The 21,167-nt window shown below is 39.6% G+C and overlaps 1 long non-coding RNA gene across 3 annotated transcripts in view; it reads left to right on the forward strand.

Moving 5' to 3' along the window:
* Nucleotides 1–18,646, forward strand: part of LOC122240325 — a 47,487-nt gene extending 28,841 nt beyond the window's left edge. Inside the window, exons 3-4 of one of the 3 annotated variants that reach the window (XR_006219872.1) lie at nt 7,178–7,324; nt 18,507–18,646. This is a non-coding gene — a long non-coding RNA (uncharacterized LOC122240325). Of the gene's footprint in view, nt 1–7,177; nt 7,325–11,038; nt 11,262–18,506 lie in introns of those variants that run through there. The other 2 variants (XR_006219871.1, XR_006219873.1) reach the window with 2 other exon arrangements.
* The last annotated feature ends 2,521 nt before the right edge of the window (nt 18,647–21,167 follow it).

The following is a 21,167-nucleotide window of genomic DNA, read 5'->3' on the forward strand; positions in this document are numbered from 1 at the left end:
AGCTAGAAGGACCATAGGGCAGAAGGAGGTCTTCCTCTCTGGCAACATAATCACATGCATTGTGTGTGCTAATACTCTATCTTCCACTCCACAGTCTTTATCAACTACTCAGCCCCCAAACCATGGCAGCTGTATCTTTACCCTCTAGGCAGGATATTGCACACCTTTCTCTGAGGGAATATGTGCAACCTAAGAGAGAAGAAATAGAGAAACTGACATTTAGGATTGCCCAACAAATAAATGGCCCTAGAGTAAACTCAAAGTATACAAAAGCTCTCCATGTACTCAGAACTTCCAATCAGCTTTTCTGTCTTTTGCCCTCAATCATGAGCAGAAAACTAAAGATTACCAGAACTCTAAAGAAAGTCTCTATCATGAAAGGTAAAGACCAAATAGGCAGAAGAAGCACGTGTTGAGGAAACAATATGCTGGCGAAAGAAAATGTTACATAATTTCTGTTCAAAACTTCCCAGAAGAGACCACCTAAGAAGTCTATTATGATTACAACAATACATACCAAACATAATTTATTAGAAATGTGCCAGACAAGGGAAATGGCCTAATGAAATCAGTCAAATGGACTCTGAGAAGCTTTGGCACTTAAGTTTTATAAAGTTTTGTTGGGGAGGAGTTAGTCAAAGGATGGTTTTAGGCGGAAGTTAGTAAGAATGGGGGAGGGGCAGGATGGAAGGGTAGGGCTATGACAGGAAAGAATTGGTCAGAATTTGCAAGTGAGTTAAGCCTCTGACTGCTTTGATAGGTTAGGCAAGGCTGTTTGTGAAAGAGTCTGTGGTTTTATCTTTCCTGAACCCATGAGCTGTTGCTGAAATTGTCTGTCTTGCAAAATGTGGTCTTGGTGCTTTTTGTTTTTGTTTTTCAAGTTGTGGTTTCAGTAGTTTTCCATTTCTCAGTCCTGAGAGAGGTAAGAGAATATATTTTATTTTTAAAACTAGAACAAGACATTATTTTTAAAAATAAGTCAAAATTTAATAAATTTGAAGAGATAAAGTTGAAATCAGACACAGAACAAAAAAGACAAGGAGATATGAAATAGGAGAAAAAAGGTAAGAAAATTAAATCAGTCTATGAAGTTCAGCAGACAAATAATAGGATTTCCAGGAAAGAAAAAACAGAAGGGAAGAAATCAATGATGAAATAATTCAAGGAAAATTTCCAGAGCTGAAGGACACAAATTTCCAAATCAAAAGAGCCCATTTTAACAGATAAAAATTGCCCTACACCAAAGCATATAATTGTGAAATCTAAAACATTTAAGGTAAAAGAGGAGATTCTCAAGCTTCCAGAAAAGGGACAGGAGGAGATAGGAGATAAAAAGCAGATCAACAGGAATCAGAATTGCTTTGGGCTTTTCAGCAGCAATGTGATATAGGGGAGGAAAAAGTTTTCTTTAACCCTGTTCGGGTTCTTGGTTATGTCTAAAAATTAAAGTGACATAGATTAATGGATGAAAATTATACAAATTTTGTAGAATTCTTACATGTATACAAGAGCCTTCATAAGAGAACGAAGATGAGAAGAAGTGACCAGAGCAGGAAGTTTTGATACCTTTTAGACAAAGGGACAATAAATTTGTGAGGAGACGACAAGACAAAGGAATTTGGGTTATGGATAGTAAATGGTAAATAGGCGACAAGGCTTATTTATGCAGGCTTCTGGGCCCTAAATGTCCTGTCTTTGGTTATAAGAACACCTCTCTTTCTCCTAGTGGAGGGATGGTATCTTTCACATGAAGGAATTATCTCTTCCTTTGAGGAAACAAGGGGGGGACAGCACAGAGGTCAGAGTGACCTTCCTGCTTCTACTGTTTTTTCAAACTCCAAATTAATATATTCAGTATGCCAAGGTGCCATATGTTGGGGTTGTGTGTCTGGAACCCCATCATTGAGATGCTAGAAGACATTAGAGTAGTACTTTAAAAATTCTGAAGGAAAATTTATCCCAAACAGAGAGCTCTCTATTTAGCCAAATTATCAAACAAGTGCTGGTGTATATAAAAACTTGCAAAGACTTAAAAAAAAAAAAGAAAACTTTGCAAAGACTATAAAAATAATCTCCATATACCCTTCCTTAAGAAACTACTAGAGGAAGGGTGCCTGGGTGGCTCAGTTGGTTAAGTGTCCAGCTTCAGCTCAGGTCATGATCTCACAGTTCATTAGTTCAAGCCCCATATCAGATTCTGGGCTGTTAGTGCAGAGCCCACTTTGGATCCTGTCTCCCTCTCTCTGCCCCTCCCCTCTTGCACTCTATCCCTCTCTCTCAAAAATAAACATTACAAAAAAGAAAAAGTAACCACTGGAGGATATGTGCCACCAAAATGAGAAAACTAAGAAAGAACAAGGTATGAAACATAGGAAATGGGACAGAGGCAAAGGGAATGCCTGACATGGCAGTGAAAGGAAATCACAAATAAATATCAAGAGCCAAGGGTAGAAGGCAACTGGTTCAGATTGGGAGAGACACAGACATGCTGAGAATGTCACCCCCAAGATGCCTACTGCCATGTTTAACCTGAGGTGAGAATCTTGTCTATGCATGGCATTTTTGTATTTCTTACCCCTTCTCCCTTGCACCCTGGATCATCTGAGAATCTTCATTTTACCTTACAAAAGATTTATGCTTTGCTCTACTCCTGAGACTTAAGATGTAGACCACAGTTAGCAGAAATAGAAAATACAGAACATTCCCCACTCCTTGACCGTATTCCTGCTGGATATCCAGTCCTAGGCTTGCACACTACAACCCTGTGTATGTTTTTCAGGACCATGTCTCCAAATTGCCCCAGATGAAGTTCTTAAAAACTCTCAGAAGACACTCTTTTCTGTCTTGTGAGCATTTGCTAAATAGTGACAACATTGCATTTTTCTTATCTAGATAGTTTTGTTCTTGCTGCACTCAGTATTTCACAACTGAAAACTATCAGTAAATTCTTTCTTAGTGTAATGCAAATGGAACCCCAAGATTGAATTGCATAGGATTTGGGGCCTTACTACTGCCAGAATAATGAAGTGACCAGGTGAATCTGCAGTTAGCTTGCTGAGAATGCTGGGGAGCAGAGAAACAATTGCCAGGTACTTTATGGCATAATTCTCATTAAAAGCTTTTTTCCTTCTCTGTTTGTTAAGAGAAAAAGGAATTTGTGAAAGCTATAAAGAAAGGCAAGGGCATGATTAACATGAAAATCAGGAGAGAAGGACCAGGAGAGTGTTTTATTTAAGAGGAAACAATGGAGATATAAGCAAATTACCTTGGTAAAATCAGGACTTTGCTCCTTAATTTGTAATATACTTCCTAAAAGACCAGCTAAAAGCCCCATTAATCAAACAAAATTAAGTTTATTAGCCTTATTACAATAAGGAAATCATCACATTGACAGAGTCCTAACAGCATCTCAAAAGGCAAAAGTCAGGAGACAATATTTATAAGGTTTTAGGCCAGGGCAGGGTGATTTTATGGTGGGTCTGGCAAAACAAGGAGTTGAGTGGGATTAGATAACATGTATCCCATTATAGTTTTGAATTGTTTAAGAGAGCCAGATGATGTTCTTGAGTAAGTACTAACCAGTCAGCTAGATGAATAGGCTATTTTAGTTGTTTCATAGTTTTATTTTCTAAGGGGAAGTATTTCTTGGAGAGAGTAGCTAAGTTATTTTTGCTAGATCCTAATATTGATAGCACAAAAGCAGGAAAGAATGCTTTCTTCCAGAATTATTTAACATAGAAACAGAGAAATATGTTGGTTTCAGTTATCATAATTACCAAGATCCAAATAAGATAGAAACTAGAGAATAATGGAATATTCTTATTGAAAGTGTAAGCCCCACTGGCATCATGGGAGGGGTGTGTACCAATCTCAAGTCTGACTAAGAGTTGGAGACATTTACAAATATTTTTCTAGATGAATCTCTTAGTACATTATCTTCTGCAATAACCTCAATTCAACAAAACCTCTTCTTGATCTTAATAGCCATCATAAGATGATTAAACACTTTGTCCAGGGTCTTACAGTAAGACCCAAGAAAATAGGTGAGAAAAGGGAACACAGTGTTTGCTGCCAGCTGAAAGGTGGAGAGGTTCAGAATAAGCCTCTCCAAAACGTGCCATTTTGGATGGATTACTTTGAGTTGAAATCAATCAAGGTCCAAAAGACTCAGGTTTTTATCTCCCCTCTTAACTGTCTACAAGAATTTAGATAGAGAGCATGGTCTAGGAAGAGAACTATCACCTGAGATAACTCTAAAGAATATGGGCTAGGTGTGGTAAACCGGGGGGGGGGGGGGGGGGGGGGGGGGGGGGTGCGGGGGAAGTTTGTCAGGGCCTGTGGATCAGATTACTCTCTGTGTCCATTGTCTCTCCATGTTTGTTTACCAAACATTTGTTCTTACCATCTTCCTGTGAATTGTCTTCTTTCCTTTTGAGGTCTCAGACCCTGACTGCCTTCTTCTTAGCTCAAGATGACATAGAGGCCTCAATTGCCTGACTGCCTGTGGGTCTCTCATTCTTAATTTTTTTTTTTAACGTTTATTTATTTTTTTTTTGAGAGAGAGAGAGACAGAGCATGAGCAGGAGAGGGCCAGAGAGAGTGGGAGACACAGAATCTGAAGCAGGCTCCAGGCTTTGAGCTGTCAGCACAGAGCCTCACACAGGGCTCTAACTCATGGACCATGAGATCATGACCTAAGCTAAAGTCAGACACTTAACTGACTGAGCCACCAGGCACCCCATGAGTCTCACATTCTTATGGTGCCCTATACTACATCATTAAATGTGTTTATTTCTTGTTAATCTGTCTTATGTTAATTTAATTAATAGACCAGCCAAAAGAATCTGGAAAGGTAGAGGAAAATTTTTCCATCCCCTATAAAGGTCAGTCAGAAATTGAGATGACTCACCTTCCTCCCTTTTCTGGTAGTTAGCAGAAACCTTATGTTATAAGGAACAAAAATATAATGTGTGACGCAAGGCAAAAGTTTATTTCTAGTTACCTAAGGTAGATGGCTTGAGAGTTAGTTACGTTCAAGTTTAGCAAGAAACTTACAATTTAAGCTAGTCTGGAGCTTTGGTTTCCATTCTACCTAGAAAAAGGAGTGCTTTAACTTGAGGCCTGCAATTCTATTATATAAAGTCTATAAGAGATTTTAACACAACTTACAGAACAGCAAGAATTGTAGAAAAAAATATATTTTGTGGTCTTCCACAGAGAGTCAAGCTTCTGAGTGTCCATTAGGACATCCTAGGACATGCAAGATTCCTGCATTGTTCATCCCGATTTGATACTAGAAAAAGATGTGGACATTAATTTCCTGAAGTTTAGCTTTTGATCTAAGACTTAACTCTGGACTTTGAGACCAGCCTACTCTCTTAAAACCTGAAATTATGACTCAGAAAAATTGCAAATTGCTTAAAGGATATTTCTGATGATTTTTTCACATCATGAATGTTAATCTAAAAATTTCAAGTGTCTACTGTACTTTAATTAAATATTCTCCCAGACAAAATCCTAAAAGAAATTTATGAGCTAGTAAATTCAGAGTTACTCCTTTACATTGAAAATTGATCCCTTGAAGTCACTTAAAACACTAATTTTTTATTCTTTTCTATTTTGAAATCTTCAAATGTTGACTGTTTAAGAGTGGAGCCCTTTTGGATAGGGCTTGATGAAGGAGTAAGTGAAAAGCAAAAGACAGTTTGGATATTTACCATCTTTGAAATTATCTTCAAAGGGCAGGATAGAAAAAATTTTGTAAAACATGATTTACCCATACTTGGCATTTGTGTTATTTCCACATATGTTTCCTCAAGTAGATTCACATCATATGAAAAGGGTTTTGTGTCCTGTTTTCAAGGGGAGGGAAGGTTGAGGATGACTCTTCAAAGTCTAACTTGAAAATCAAGGCAGAAAGAATGGATGACAGTATTTGGATGACTTCCTTCAAAATACATGGGCTTGACATTATTCCACAGTGCTTCTATTGAACATGACCTCTGGGGTTAAAAAGACTTCGGTTCAGGGTACCCGGGTGGCTCAGTCAGTTAAGTATCTGACTCTTGATTTCAGCTCAAGTTATAATCTTACAGTTCATAGGTTTGAGCCCCATGTCGGGCTCTGCATTGACAGCATGAAACCTTCTTAGAATTCCTCTCTCCTTCTCTCTCCCTCTCTCTCTTCCCCTCCCCTTCTCATGTTCTCATTTTCTCTCTCTCTCTCTCTCTCAAAAAGAAATAATAAATTTAAAGGAAAAAAAAAAAAAGAAAGACTGTTTCAAATCCTTGTTCTGCCATGTGTTGCTACCTAGTCTTGGAACAATTACTTAACTACTCTGAGCCTTAGTTTTTGCATCTGACAAATGGGGATAATAATGGTGTCTATTTACTGTGTCACTGAAAACATTAAATGACTTTAAAAAACGTAAAACAGTACCATGCTCAATAAATATTAGTGGCAGTTTCAGTGACTCCCCACCATTATCCTAAAAATATTAAAGGTGAAACTCTTTAAGATGGCAAAGTCTTAATCTGGCTCATGCTCATTACCCCAGTGTGCCAAATGGAATATACATTCTTCCACAAACTATGATGTTCTTTGGGTCTCTGCCTTGTTCATGCCTTCACCTCCTCTATTCCCAGGAGTCTTTATCTTCTCAGATTGACTATTTTTGAGAAAGCTAGAGAGAGACAGAGCATGATGGGAAGAGGGGCAGAGAGAAGGGGAGACACAGAATCCAAAGCAGGCTCTAGGGTCTGAACTGTCAGCACAGAGCCTGACACAGGGCTCCAACTCATGAACCGCAAGATCATGACCAGAGCTGGTCGGATGCTTCACCGACTGAGCCACCCAGGTGCCCCTCACTATCCATTTCTTAAGGCTCAGCCCTGGCATTACTTCTCTAAAGTCTCCATTGATTATGTTAAGGTGCTCCTCGTGTGTCCTTGGGATAACTTCTGTTCATATCTATCTATATCTTTGCATTTATAACTTTGTTTCACTGCTGTAAATTCTCTGAGAGCAGAGATTATGTATTATTCATATTGTGAACCCCAGAGGCCAGTGCAGTGATTTGTACATGGGAGATATTCAGTGAACGTTAGATAAGTGAATAATGAATGACTAAATTATGCTCAGACAAACTAATTCCAGGTTCTAATCCTTTGTTTTGCAGTTCTAGGACCTCAAGTTTGTTTAAACATTCAGGAAGAAGCAAGCTTAACGGAACTAAATCATACTAAATAAACTCTCAAAGTAGTGTATAAACCAGAATGCAATTTATTGAAAAAGAACTCCTATCAATGCATTGTCTCCCCTAGAGGTAAGTCTATAGTAATAATCAGTATAATTTCTGAGGAGCTCAGTATATTCCAGGTAATGCCCTGAGTTCACCAGGAGTGAGTCCATCTCTGAAAAATGAACTAGTGTTAAGTAGGCTATTGAGATGGCCTTGAAAAACTAGAGAGTCAATGTATCAATTTACAATTACATTGAGCACAGACTGCTCAATTCTGTATGAAGAGCACATTCTCTTCCAGCACTCAAGCCATCCAGGAAGCCAATCCCAACCAAGGGCTCAATTATTAATTTACAAGGTAAAAGTTACTATGACAGGGAGGGTAAATACTATACTCAAGAACCTTATGATGTACATAAGTTGTTCTCATACAACTTATAAGTACATAAGATGTACTCTACAGTCTGACCTTTGAAGCCAAATCATTAGAATAAAGGAAGCTAGATGATCAAATATTTAATGGTATCAGGCTGAAATGAGATTTGTGAAAGGGAACTGAACACTAGTAGTCTGTGGGTTAAAGCCTTCTCACTGCAAAAACACCAAAGAAAACTTGTGAATTTAGTTATTACACCATTTATCTGGCTAACCTACCACCTTCACACTAACTTTTCTATGGATGGGTGAATCTGGTTGACAATTTTTTTTTTTCTTAAAGAGTCAGATAATAAATATTTTCAGCTTTGTGGTCCATATAGTGTCTGTTACAAGTACTCAACTATGCCATCACAGCATAAAAGTAGCCACAGGTAATACATAAATGAATGAGCATGGCTATGTTCAAATAAGACCATTTATGGACACTAAAATGTGACCTTCATATAATTTTCATGGGTCATTAAGTATTATTATTCTTTTGATTTTTTTTTCCCAACCACTTAAAAAGCCACTCAACCCACAGGTGATACAAAAATAGGCTGCAGGTAATTTATTGACCCATTATCTAGTCAATAAAAAAGAATCAGGCTAGGAGGTGTGGCCTAATATTAATAAAGAAATAAGGGAGTTTTGAAAGGCAGTTCCCTAAATTATTCCTTAAAGTTATCTCAGCAGTGACAGGTTAATCTCATTACAGAGTTGGGTAATCTCATAATAGAGCCCCTACACAAATCTAGGATGCCTACTTATTCGTAGTTTTCTTGGGAGGCAGATTGCTAAAACTCTCACTGCTTTAGACCCCCCCCATTTTAGCCCCTCTCCTCAGTATTTCTACAGCAGGTGATTCGTTCTCTAAGCTTTGACTCCAGCGTCCTTTAGAACACAACATTGATCATTTTCCCTATGCCTAGACACTGTCCTACTCTACTGCTACTCCCCAACAAAGAGTTAGTTATCATCAATATTTATTGGATATCAGCTGGAGAAACAAAGAGTAAGACAGAAAATGTCCCTGCCCTTAAAGAATTTCCAGCCTCATCAGAAGGCAGATTTTCTTCATATAACAACGTGATTGCCAATTAGCTGTGTAAACGGCTAATTTTGCAGTCCTAATCTTTACTGGCCTCTCCAAAAAGCCACCTCAACTAAAATTTCTCTGACACAGAAAATCTATGTTAATATCAACGGAAGCTTCCTTGGGAGCTATCTTTATTTATACACACTGTCTTTTGTTTAGCTTAATTTATATTATTGCCATTGCATTATGTGACCCTTCAGGACATAAATCAAGTAGATGATTAACAAAATATTTCATATTAATATAGAGAGGTTTTACAATATTAAACTGACAGTCATTTCATATTTCCATACTTATATGCTTGGGTCACTGTGTGTGCCTTATATGAATACTTACCTCATTGGTTCCATCAATGTTCTTTCATGGTGGATTACTTTGTATTTTAGTCGACTTAACTTTAATATCCTAAAATAGAGTAATGAGAGTCATTTCTATTTTATTTTTAGCAACTGTTATTGAATTAGTATTTAGATTTTTTTTTAATGTTTATTTTTGAGAGTGAGAGAGAGAGAAAGAGTGCAAGCAGGGGAGGGGCAGAGACAGAGGGAGACACAGAATCTGAAGCAGGCTCTAGGCTCTGACCTGTCAGCACAGAGCCCGATGCAGGGCTCAAACTCACAGACCATGAGATCATGACCTGAGCCAAAGTCAGACACTTAAACAACTGACCCACGCAGGTGCCCCAAATTATTATTATTTTAGAGTGAGATTTTAATAAATTGATTTTGAAGTTGAGGGGTGAATAAATGCGTGGGGTTGTGGGTGGGGAGTGGGAACATCATTCCCACCATTCCCACTGTATTGGGAATGTCAGAGTGGTGCCTTCCAGCTAAGTAGTAAAGCTGGGGTGTGTGTGAAGAAGAGGATCATGGATGCCTGGTGATGAGTTAAAACTTCATGCAGTATAAATACATCAGCATTCTATGATTTCATTTTACATCTGTTTCATTTCATTCTGCATTCCAAGGCAGTATCAAATAGAAAATGACATTTAGATGTCTTCCATTTTCTTACAGAATTCAAATTTGTTGCCTAATGTCAAGATTGCTCCCATTTCAGAAATCTCACATTCAGGGATCCTGGGTGGCTCAGTTGGTTAAGTGTCCAACTTTGGCTCAGGTTATGATCTCACAGTTTGTGGGTTTGAGCCCCCCGTCGGGCTCTGTGCTGGCAGCTCGGAGCCTGGAGACTGTTTGGATTCTGTGTCTTCCTCTCTCTCTCTACCCCTCCCCTGCTTGTGGTCTCTCTCTCAAAAATAAATAAATATTAAAATAAATAAATAAATAAATCTCACATTCACTGTTCCTTCTACTAAAAAACACAATTCAGGGCACCTGACTGGCTTAGTCAGAAGAATATATGACTCTTGATCTTGGGGTCATAAGTTTGAGCCCCACATTGGGTCTATAGATTACTTAAACAAACAAATAAATATTTAAAAATAAAAATTAAAAACAAAATTCAACTGAGAAAATTTGAAGATCTAATTGGCTTTATTAAATGATTCGTGAATCTGGTAGTATCCAATCTAGCAAGTAGAAGGGAATTTCTTTGAACTAAACAAAAGAAAGGTTTTTAAAGGCAGAGAAGGTGCATAAAACTAGAAGAAAAGAATTTATTAGCATGAAATGCATTGTTTAGGCAAGGTTGCCCTCTTAAGGGGAGTGTGTAGAGAATAAGATGGACTTACTCATGTCAAGCAATGACTCATGTCAAGCAGTGATGTAAGCAGCCAATGGTGTTGCAACTAAGGCCAGATAGCACCAAAACCAGCACAGACTAGCAGTTCCAAGGACTGATAATCTCTACGACCACTGGAACCTGGAAGAACCAGGAGCTGATAATCACTAGAACCAGAAAGGGCCTACAAAGGCCTAACACTGATTAAACTCCATTGGAAAGGGAGAACTTCTGCATCTAAATATCAGACTCTCCAGACACAGACCCTTTCACCTCTGACCGAATTTGAAAGACACCTGCCTCTCAGTTCATCTCTGAACCTTATAGGGAGCCTCCAATGCCAGAATATAATAAGCAGTACATGCCAAAAGCTGACCTGGACTAGACAGGCTTCATCTCAACTGTGTACTTACAGACTGACTTTACTCTGGCTCATTAACTTCTTACCTCCTGATGTATCTTGTTTGTTGTGTGACTTTGTGCTTTGCTTTGTTGATATACATGAAGCCAAGTTAAATGCGTGGTGAAATGCCATTGAGTTTGGAATCCTGAACCTGCTTCACAATTAATGTTAACCTTGTTTTATGATTAAATGCTGGAAGCCGAGCTATCCCAGCCTGAGTGGCAAGGCCCGGGCTGTGGACGGACTGGTGACTACAGGGTGGCCCTCCGACAGTGAAGCTTCTTGTACTCCCGCTTTTAGGTAATTTGGCTTTAAAACTACCTGGGGTATTGTCTTTTGGGGAATTGCCCTCTGCAGGCCCTCTGGGAAAAGAACCATTAGGGAAGAAAATAAGGTTCCGCAAGAAATTGTGCGGCCTTACGTTTAGCCCTTGCCATCCCCTATGGAGACTCCTCTACTCACAGGAAGGATAGCCTCATACATTTGCCAGCAAAGAGGGCCTGTAAAGGAGAGACATATGGATTTGAAAGCCCCACTCCGGCAACTAAGGAGTGCATCTATGGACACAGGTCACTCTAACCCGTAGGCCCACTTGGCCCCCAGGAGGCATTCCAGATGATGACTGAACCTAATGGGTTAAGGTACAGAATGGTCCATTAGTTCCTAGGTGCATTGTCTCTCTGAGAATGCATAAGGTGTGGGTTCCTAAGGCCCTTTTGGCCCCCTCCTCGCACCTTGGACCCAGGCAAACACTTTTGTTCTTCAAAACCATGAATGGTTCAGGGAAACAACTAAGAGGTCACGTCCCTGTAACTGTTCCACTTGAGGTGTTGAGAGATAGATGACCTTTCATGAAAACAGCAAAGCAAATACTTCTTAGCTTATAGATAAACGTAGATACATAATAAAAACAATGAAAGAAATTAATCAATAAGCAAAGGGCAGGAGGGAACGTTACAAAAAAACAACCACGTTATTCCTTATTGGGTGATTACACAAAGGAACAATTTTACAATTGGGTAATGCCAGAAAACATAGATGACGTATGCTACAAGGAAATCACTAGCAAATATAATGCCACGTTTGCTGCAATAATCGGCCAGTTCAACACACTGCTGTTGTCTGTGTCCATTTTTATTTTTTATTTTAGTTGTTTTATTTTAGTTTTGTTTTATTTTCACTTTTTCGCCGACACTGTTCATCCTTCGGGAACCCCTGGACTTGCTGGAGCTGGACTCCGGCAATTAAATAAAGCTGACATTGTGGAGAGACACATCTTGTGTGTGTTCGTCTTCCTAGAGTGACCAAACCAACATGAGTTCATTCCTTGGTGAGTCACAGATAGAAACTACACCAGGCTGAGTTGTTGCACAAAGTAAAGTTTATTTGCAGCAAATAAGGAGATCACAGAGAATAACTTCTAAAACTGTGACTCTCCAAGCGACGGTGGATGGGTTCCTTTTATTTAGGGTTAGGATAAATATTTAAAAAGGGGGTTCTTATATATATCAAGGGGCATAAGGTTGTGCATGTGCTTTAAGGAAACATGCCTACACATACATTGTATGTTATGTAAATGAGGCTTGTGCTCCTCTTTGGGCAGAGATTTTAGTATTATAATGAGGTAAAGGTAATTGTCGGTCATTCTAGAGGTCACTGCATAGTCCATCAGCACAGTTGTGAGTCAGGGTTATGCTCAAACTGATCTGGGTGTTCTGGGCCTCTGGAAGTCTTGCCAGGGCTGTCACCATTGCTGAAGGGGTGCGTTTGCTTTCCATTTGCCTTAGTTAAGAAATAAACTGGAAGGAAGAGCTTAAGGAAAAATGTGGGACAAAGGTCAGTGAGTACACAAATAGCTAGCTGTACAGTAAAAGTCAGGTCTTGGGATCTAGCCGGTGACAATAGTATACTCGTGACAGTGTAGAAGGGATATATCAATAAGTTTCCTAGTATTAGGGCACCTGGGTGGCTCAGTCAGTTAAGCGTCTGACTCTTGATTTCGGCTCAGATCATGATCTTATGGTTCGTGAGATCAAGCCCCATGTCAGGCTCCACACTGACAGTGCAGAGCCTGCTTGGGATTCTCTCTGTCCTCTCTGTCCTTCCCCTGCTCATGCTCTCTCTCTCTCTCAAAATAAATAAATAAACTTAAATAAATAAATTTTCTAGTATTGACCGGTAAATTCCACATTGACTGGCTAAAGATTACATTCCTGGAGAGTTGGAACTGTAGGTAGGTTAGGTATTAAATCTTGCTCTACTGACTTGGGGCCTTAACCTCAATGATGCCATTTTGGGCCTGTGATTTTCTTTTTAATGCTTATTTTTTTGAAAAGTATACTATTCCTCCTAAGGCAAAAAGTATGTTGTTGGGTCTTGGGGCAGGCACATTGGCATATTGGTTATTTGTGATTTTGGCTCAGGTCATGATTCCAGGATCGTGAGATCAAGACACATGAGGTGTGGAGCCTTCTTAAGATTCTCTGTCTCCCTCTCCCTCTCAACCTCCCCTGCTCCCCCTTTCTCTCTCTCTCAAAATGAATTAATAAAAATAAAAATAAAAGAATAAAAACAGCCAATGCAAGAACACCCTCCTTTGTCTCCAGAAAGCAAGAAATAAACCTCCAATGTGAAGGGTATACTCACTGAACCAAGAGGTAGAAATGTGCATCCTTATCAGAGACAGGAATTCAGGACCAAGGACATAAAAAAAAAAAAAAAAAAAAAAAAAAAAAAAAAAAAGCCTCTGGATAGATTCAAAGATTCAAACCTATGTTTCTTTGTCTTATCGATTCCTCACATATTTGTTTTTGTGTATAAAAAGTATAAATGCTGCCTGCCTTCGTCATTTCTTAAGTCCCATATCTATGAGACCTTTGCATGAATTAGCTAAATTTGCTTTTTTCACCGTTAACCTGTCTTGTGTCAGTTTAATTATTTGACCAGTCACAAGAACCGAACAGTCTTGGGAGGATATTTTCCCTCTTCCCAAAGTGTCCGTCTTTTACAAATGGTATTTCAAAATAAATCCCTTAGGTATTCAACCCATCCAAACAGACTGCCATGCTAAAGCTCCCTTACCCAGAATTTCAGGCACCTCTGCTCTTAGTCTATCTTGGGACTCTGAGGAAGGCTTCTAGGAAAAGATAAGCTAGAATGAATTTTGAAGGATGGGTAAGAAAAAGTTGGAAGAGTGTTCCAAAAGAGTATCAGCTACCTGAGAGGCTGGAGAGTTTATGAAGAGCCTTCCATTGTATATGATGCTATGGAGCTTCAAATCTTTTTTTCCAGTTTGTGATGAAAAAGTTTAAAGCTGTGTCTGATTGTAAAGGAAAACTAATGTCTTCATTTATATTATACACACTAACCTCCGAATATTCAGACCACTCCAGTACTCAGAATTATGAGGTTTTGGAGTGATTGGGGGGATCCAGAGCCAACAGTCAAGGAATTCTTGAAGACATCTTTGGTGCAAAAAGGTGATTTTATTAAAGCATGGGGACAGGACCCGTGGGCAGAAAGAGCTGCCCTGGGACCATGAAGAGACACTGGTTATAAACTTGGGAGTTGGGGGATGTAAAGTTCAAGGCAAGCTTCCAATCAGATTTTCATATGCTAAAGAAGACTCACAGGATACTGGAGGCCTAGCTATTGTCAAGCTAAGGTTGTTTTTCCCTCTAGCAAAGCATAAGCTTTGGGGAATTCCTGGAGAAATGTTTTACTCTGCCAGCCTCAAGTATTTGTCAGTGGGCTGCAGGTTTTCAGGAAATTTATTTTATCTGTCATTTCTTTCTGCCTTTGTGTCCCACACCAAGAACACTCCACAACACTCACGATGCCATATATGGGTTTTCTACACATCATGGAATTCTATGACACCCACTGGGTGTCCTGCAATTTAACTCAATTCTGACACTTTCTACCTGGAGATAGCACCAGGTCCCACAGGTTAAGGGCTCAGTTCCATTAGACTGTCCCCTCATTTCTACCTCAGACTCCAATCACAAACCTAGGTTGTCACTTGTGCTTCTGACCAACAGCCTATAACGTAGAGGTTCACCCCCTCCTCTAATTAATTTGCTAGAGCAGCTCATAGAACTTAGGAAAAGAGTTAACAACAGTCCCTGGGGCACCTGGGTGGCTCAGTCAGTTGAGCATCCGGCTCTTGATTTCAGCTCAGGTCATGGGATGGAGCCCAGCAGCAGGCTCCACTCAGAATAGAGTCTGCTTAAGCCCTCTGCCACTCTCCCCTGCTTGCTCTCTCTCTCTCTCTCTTGAAAGAAAGAAAGAAAGAAAGAAAGAAAGAAAGAAAGAAAGAAAGAAAGAAAGAAAGAAAGAAAGAAAGAAAGAAAGAAAGAAGAAAGAAAGAAAATTTCATAAAAAAAGAAGAAAGAAACAGTGAGCCCCAAATGTAGTCACTTGCCCCCAGCACAGCAAAACTTAACTGCAGTTTGAACCTCTCCCAGAAATAAATGTGACCTTTAAGCAGTTGATCTGAAATGTCCTGATCAGCACCTGTGAGATAATCTCCATAAGTCCCTGTATTACCTTCCCCCCAAAACACAGAAGCCCTAAAACAACCTTCCTTTTCTTTTGCTAATAACTTCCCTGCTCCCCTGCTTTTTGCCTAGAAAAACCTTGTGTTTGGTACAATTCCTCAGAAAGCCTATCTATTTGCTAGGAAGGATGCTGTCCAATTTACGTATTGAATAAAGCCAATTAGATCTTCAAATTTGCTCAGTTTATTGCAGAGGGCATTAAAGGATACGGATGAACAGCCAGATGAAGGGCTACATGGGGCGGGGCATGTGGGGAAGGTGGGGAAGTACACCTAGCTTCTGTGTCTTCTCTAGGAGGACCACTCTCAGCACCCTCACATACCCCTGCGGCCCGGGCTTCATCACACAGACAGGACTGCTTAAATCCTTGGTCGTTGGGGACTGATTTGACCTTCAACCCCTCTCTCCTCCCCGGAGATGGGGGTTAGTGAGGAGAGACTGAAAGTGCCAACCCTCTAATCACAGAGTTTGTTCCACTGGCAATCAGCCCCCTTCTTAGATGCACTCCAAAAGTCTCATTAACGTGAACTCAGGTGTGGCTGAAAGGGGATTGTTACATGAATAACAAATGGCACCCATTTCTTCTTCCTTACCCTGGAGCTATTTCAGGAACTGGGAACCCAAATCAATACTGTAAACAAAAGATGCCCCTAAAACTCTTAATACTGAAAATTGCAAGGGTTTTGCAGGAACAGTAGACAGAAAGAAATAGATATTTCTTTAATAAATCGCAATATCACAGTGGCACAATCAGATTAGTAGTTTAAACTTTAAACTAGATGAGTCATCCTAATTGTGACAAGGATAGGTTTAGTGGAGGCAGACAGAGTCAGGCAAAGCTGTGGTAATGAAGGCAGACACTGAAAAAGCCCTTAATAACTCAGTGGTGGTGATGAAACATTGTAGTTAGACGGTCAATCTTAACACTCATTCATTCTTCATACTTAAAAAATAACTGTTAATTGGTGAGTATGTGTTTTTAAGTATATCCTCAATTGCCTGGCAGGATCCCCGTTTGACCTGTTGTCTTGGTTCCTGCTTTCACTCTCAGTGGTGACCTCATGTGGGTGATCATTTATGAAGTCTCCCTATTATTTAAGCAACCCCTACATAGGACACCAATAATTGCTAATGGTTTTGCAGTTTAATGTTTCATCTCAGCTTTTCCTCTCATTGTCTGCATGACTTTACCTCTGTTATTGTTTCCTTTGTGAAATATACAGATTGATCATATCCTCAGTATGTTTTTGTTCTTTTTAGGATCAGTGTTGTCAAGACCCCTTCCTACATTAATTCCTAAGTCAATGTGGGGTGTGTGTGTGTGTGTGTGTGTGTGTGTGTATATGTGTGTATGTTTCAACATTTTTTCAACTTTGTTGGAAACGCATAGTTAAAGTTCAATTTTGTATCACCACCCAATATAGACATAGGTGCATATATAATTGAAAGAAAAGTTTCACAAGGTAATGGCAAGACAATCTTGCAATGAATTCTGGTATTTCATAGTCTACTCTTTTCTGTTATATTCTAGTCCATTTGATTCCACTTCGTTTTTTAAAAATTCTGGTCAAAACCCACCACCATATGGTTATGGTTTTATGAATTGACCAATGGGTTGTAACTTGAAAATTGAAAACTACTGGGGAGCCTGGGTGGCTCACTTGGGGTTGAGTGAAGGACTCTTTACATGGGCACAGGTCATGATCTCATGGTTTGTGAGTTCGAGCCTCAAATCAGGCTCTGTGCTGACAGCTTGGGTCCTGTTTGGGATTCTATCTCCCTCTCTCTCTGCCTCTCTCTGCTCGCTCTCTCACTCTCTCAAAATAAATAAAAATAAGCTTTAAAATAAAGAAAATTGAAAACAACTGCAGTAGATTATCCCATCATTGTGTCACCAGCAAGACCTCAATAAGTAGGGAAAGGGTTAGCAGTAGGCAGGGATATATAAGGGACCCTCCCTGAGGCTGATTGCAGCTGCAGTGGCTCCACCTGGGCCACGCCCTAGAGTTCAAGGCTCACCTTAGGGGCCCTCAGCCCTCCTACTCCTCACAGTGTCTACCATGCTGGTGGGAGGCTATAGCTGTGGGCGGGTTTTGGAAAAAAAGGATAAATGCATTCCAGACCTGACCATGCTAGGTGCCATGAATAGTCTCACAAACTGTTGTCCAGTTCCTGATAAGGTACCAATAAAAAGAGAGAAAAACATTTGGCAGCAACCCAGTCGGGGACCCTTCTCACTCTTCAGAGCTTTGTACTTTCGCTCAACAAACTCTATCGCTTTGCTCACTCTCTCCTGTCTGAGAGACTCATTCTTCAACTCCATGAGACAAGGACCAGCGTCTCTCCCACCCTCCTGTAACACTAAGACCTAAGCTTTACTGCACACCAACTTATACTCACCTATGTTTGTTCCACATGTTTCCTTAAGCTCTTATTTCTAGTTTCTCTCTCTCTCTTTTAGTAATCTCTACACCCAGTTTGCGGCTTGAACTCACAACCCTGAGTCAAGACTTGCATGCTCTACTGACAGCCAGCCAGGTGCTCATTCAATCAATCTGTCCTACTCTGGTCTCTGGCAACTGTGGATCTGCTTTCTGTCACTATATAGCTTGCTTTCCTGGGATTTTATGTAAATGGAATCATACAGTATAATCACTTGTGTTGGACTCTTTCCATCCAGCATAATACTTTTGAGATTCATACCAGCAATGAATTAAAGTTCCAAATGCTCCACATTGTCACCAACACCTGATATTATTAGTCTTTTTAATTTGAATCACTCTAACGGGTGTGAAGTGGTATTTCATGGTTTTATTTTGCATTTCCCAATGATTAAGTGATGTTCTTATTTGCCATTCATATAACTTCTTTGGTAAAGTGTCTGTTCACATTTCTCTCTTATTCTTGCCAGACTTGTGTATTCTTTTAAAATAACTTCCTTTTAAGTTGGATTTATTTTTGTGTTTTTCTCATTTTGGGGTTTAGGACATGCTACCTATAAATATGACATGCTGGCATATTGAATATTTTGAACTAAAGGAGTTTGAGAAAACAGAAACAGAAAGGTCAAAGTGACCTTTCTGTTTCTGTTTTCTCAAACTCCTTTAGGTCCAAAGGTCACTTTGACCTTTCCTCTGTCCTCTTCCCCTACAAAGGTCATAAAACCATCATATGAGAGGAGCTTTCCCTATGCTGAAGGAAAGGAGTGCCCTTACTCCAAGGACAAAGAGACAAGAAGAAGAATCCAAACAAACAGGTCTTGCTATGTTTCTCCCAGTTTACTGTATTTACTTCCTAATACAAGCTTTTTAAATTTATAAATTTCTATTATTTAGCTGCATTCTGCGTTTACCATCTGTGATATTTTTATAATCATTTGGCTCAACATATTATCATTTCCATTCAGAAATCTTTTTTTTTTAGGGGTGCCTGGGTGGCTCAGTTGGTTAAGGTCAGACTTCGGTTCAGGTCATGATCTCCCAATTTGTGAGTTTGAGCCCCACATTGGGCTCGGTGCTGACAGCTCAGAGCTTGCAGCCCCCTTCAGATTCTGTGTCTCCCTCTCTTCTCTGCCCCTCCCCTGCTTGTACTCTGTCTCTCTCTCAAAAAAAATAAGTATTAAAAAAATTTAAAAAAAAGAGACAATGCAAGCATAATAAAATAATTTTCAGACAAAACTGAGTCTCTAAAATAGGAAAAAGTTAGGTAGGAGGAAATTGATCCCAGATGAAAAGTTTAAGTTCAAGAAGAAACAAAGGTAAAAAAAAAAAAAAAAGTAGTAAATGTTTGAATACATTTTTAAAAAAATATTTTTAATGCTTATCTTTTGAGAGAGACAGAGACAGAGCACAAGTGGGGGAGGCGCAGAGAGAGAGGGAGACACAGAATCCGAAGCAGGCGCCAGGCTGTGAGCTATCAGCACAGAGCCCGAAGCGGGGCTTGAACTCATGAACCACGAGATCATGACCTGAGCTGAAGTCGGGTGCTCAACTGACTGAGCCACCCAGGTGCCCCAATGTTTGAATAAATCTAAACAAATATCAACTATAAAACAATGATGACATTTAATGATATGTATATTTAAAATAAAAAAATCCAAAGTAATATATGTCAGGTCCATCTTCTGGAGGAGATAAAGATATTTATTAACTTCAGACATTGTAATTTAAAAAAAATTTTTTTTTAATGTTTTATTTATTTTTGAGACAGAGAGAGACAGAGCATGAACGGGGGAGGGGCAGAGAGAGAGGGAGACACAGAATCCGAAGCAGGCTCCAGGCTCTGAGCCATCAGCCCAGAGCCCAACGGCGGGGCTCGAACTCACGGACCGCGAGATCGTGACCCGAGCTGAAGTCGGACGCTTAACCGACTGAGCCACCCAGGTGCTCCCAGACATTGTAATTTAAATGATCACGTTGCAATGTATAGGGTAATCAATAACAAAAAACGAAAACAAAAACCACATCCCCAAAACAAATAGAATATATAACTCCCACACTAGTAGGAAAAATAATAAAATTAATCCAAAAGAAGACAAAAAAAAGAGTAGGAAGTAAATACAGCCTAAACTAGGATGGTAGATTTTTGTGGGTTCGGCTTTTGGCTTTGTTCTTTAAAGTCCATGGCTGCAGAAAGAATTACTCAAGACTCTATGCAAGTCAAGAGAGATGAGAGGGAGGCCAAGGGAAGTCTCCCTGAATTGCTCTCAAGCTCCTGTATTTATTAAGCATATGTTTAGGTAAACAATATGCAATACATCAGTGTGCTACATGTCAGTAGGAACATATTGAAAACATGCAGAAAAATACGTTAAGGCTTTCCCAAGAATTCAAAAGAGCAGTTGTAGAAAACAGAGTAAGATATTCCATGTGATAACATGATCTAAGAAATATATGAGCACTGACGGGACCTAACCCCTAGATATACATACATTAACTATATAAGCGAAGAGTGGTGTTCCCCCTATGTATACATTAACTAGGTAAGTGAAGCCTGGTGTGCTGTTTTCAGCACAGCCAGAAAGCAGTGTTCTGCTTTGCAATGGGTTCCCTATGATCTCCTAACCCAGTGAATGGCTGATTGATTTCCCACAGATTTTTACGTAACTAATTTCATAAAGTAAAGGTAGATGATTTGATGCCTTAGTTGTTAAAAGAAGATTGGATTTTAAAAATTCATTTATAGACTGCATGGAAGAATTAAGAAAGGTTTAGGGGCACCTGGGTTACTCAGTTGGTTAAGTGTCTGAGTCTTGATTTTGGCTCAGGTCATGATCTTATGGTTCCTTTGTTAAATTGAGCCCCACTTTGGGCTCCATGCTGTCAGTGTAGAGCCTGCTTGAGATTCTCTCTCTCCCTCACAGTCTGCCCCTCCCCTGCTCACACTTGTATGAGATCTCTCTCTTTCTCTCTCTCAAAACAAAACAAAACAACAACAAAAAAAGAAAAGAATATAAGACTATTCTTGGCTTATTCATCCATGTAACTATATAAATTTGACCATCAAAACATGGTCAAATGACCATGAAAGACATCTTTCATATGTCTATTATCTCAGCAAAGATTTGTTCATAAATCATGTTTTTTCTTCATCAACTTTCTTCTTCTCCTTTCTGTCCTTCTCCCCATCCTCCCATTTTTCCTCCTTTATCCTTCTCTCCTCCCTACCCTCCCCCCCCCATCCTCTTCCTCTCCCCTTCTCTTTCCCTTTCTCTTTCTTTCTCTGGAGGAAGATGGGATAAAAATAAGACTCCTGAGTTAGAGTAAAATA

The sequence above is a fragment of the Panthera tigris genome, chromosome B4 (genome assembly GCF_018350195.1).
Source record: "Panthera tigris isolate Pti1 chromosome B4, P.tigris_Pti1_mat1.1, whole genome shotgun sequence".
Classification (NCBI taxonomy): domain Eukaryota; kingdom Metazoa; phylum Chordata; class Mammalia; order Carnivora; family Felidae; genus Panthera; species Panthera tigris.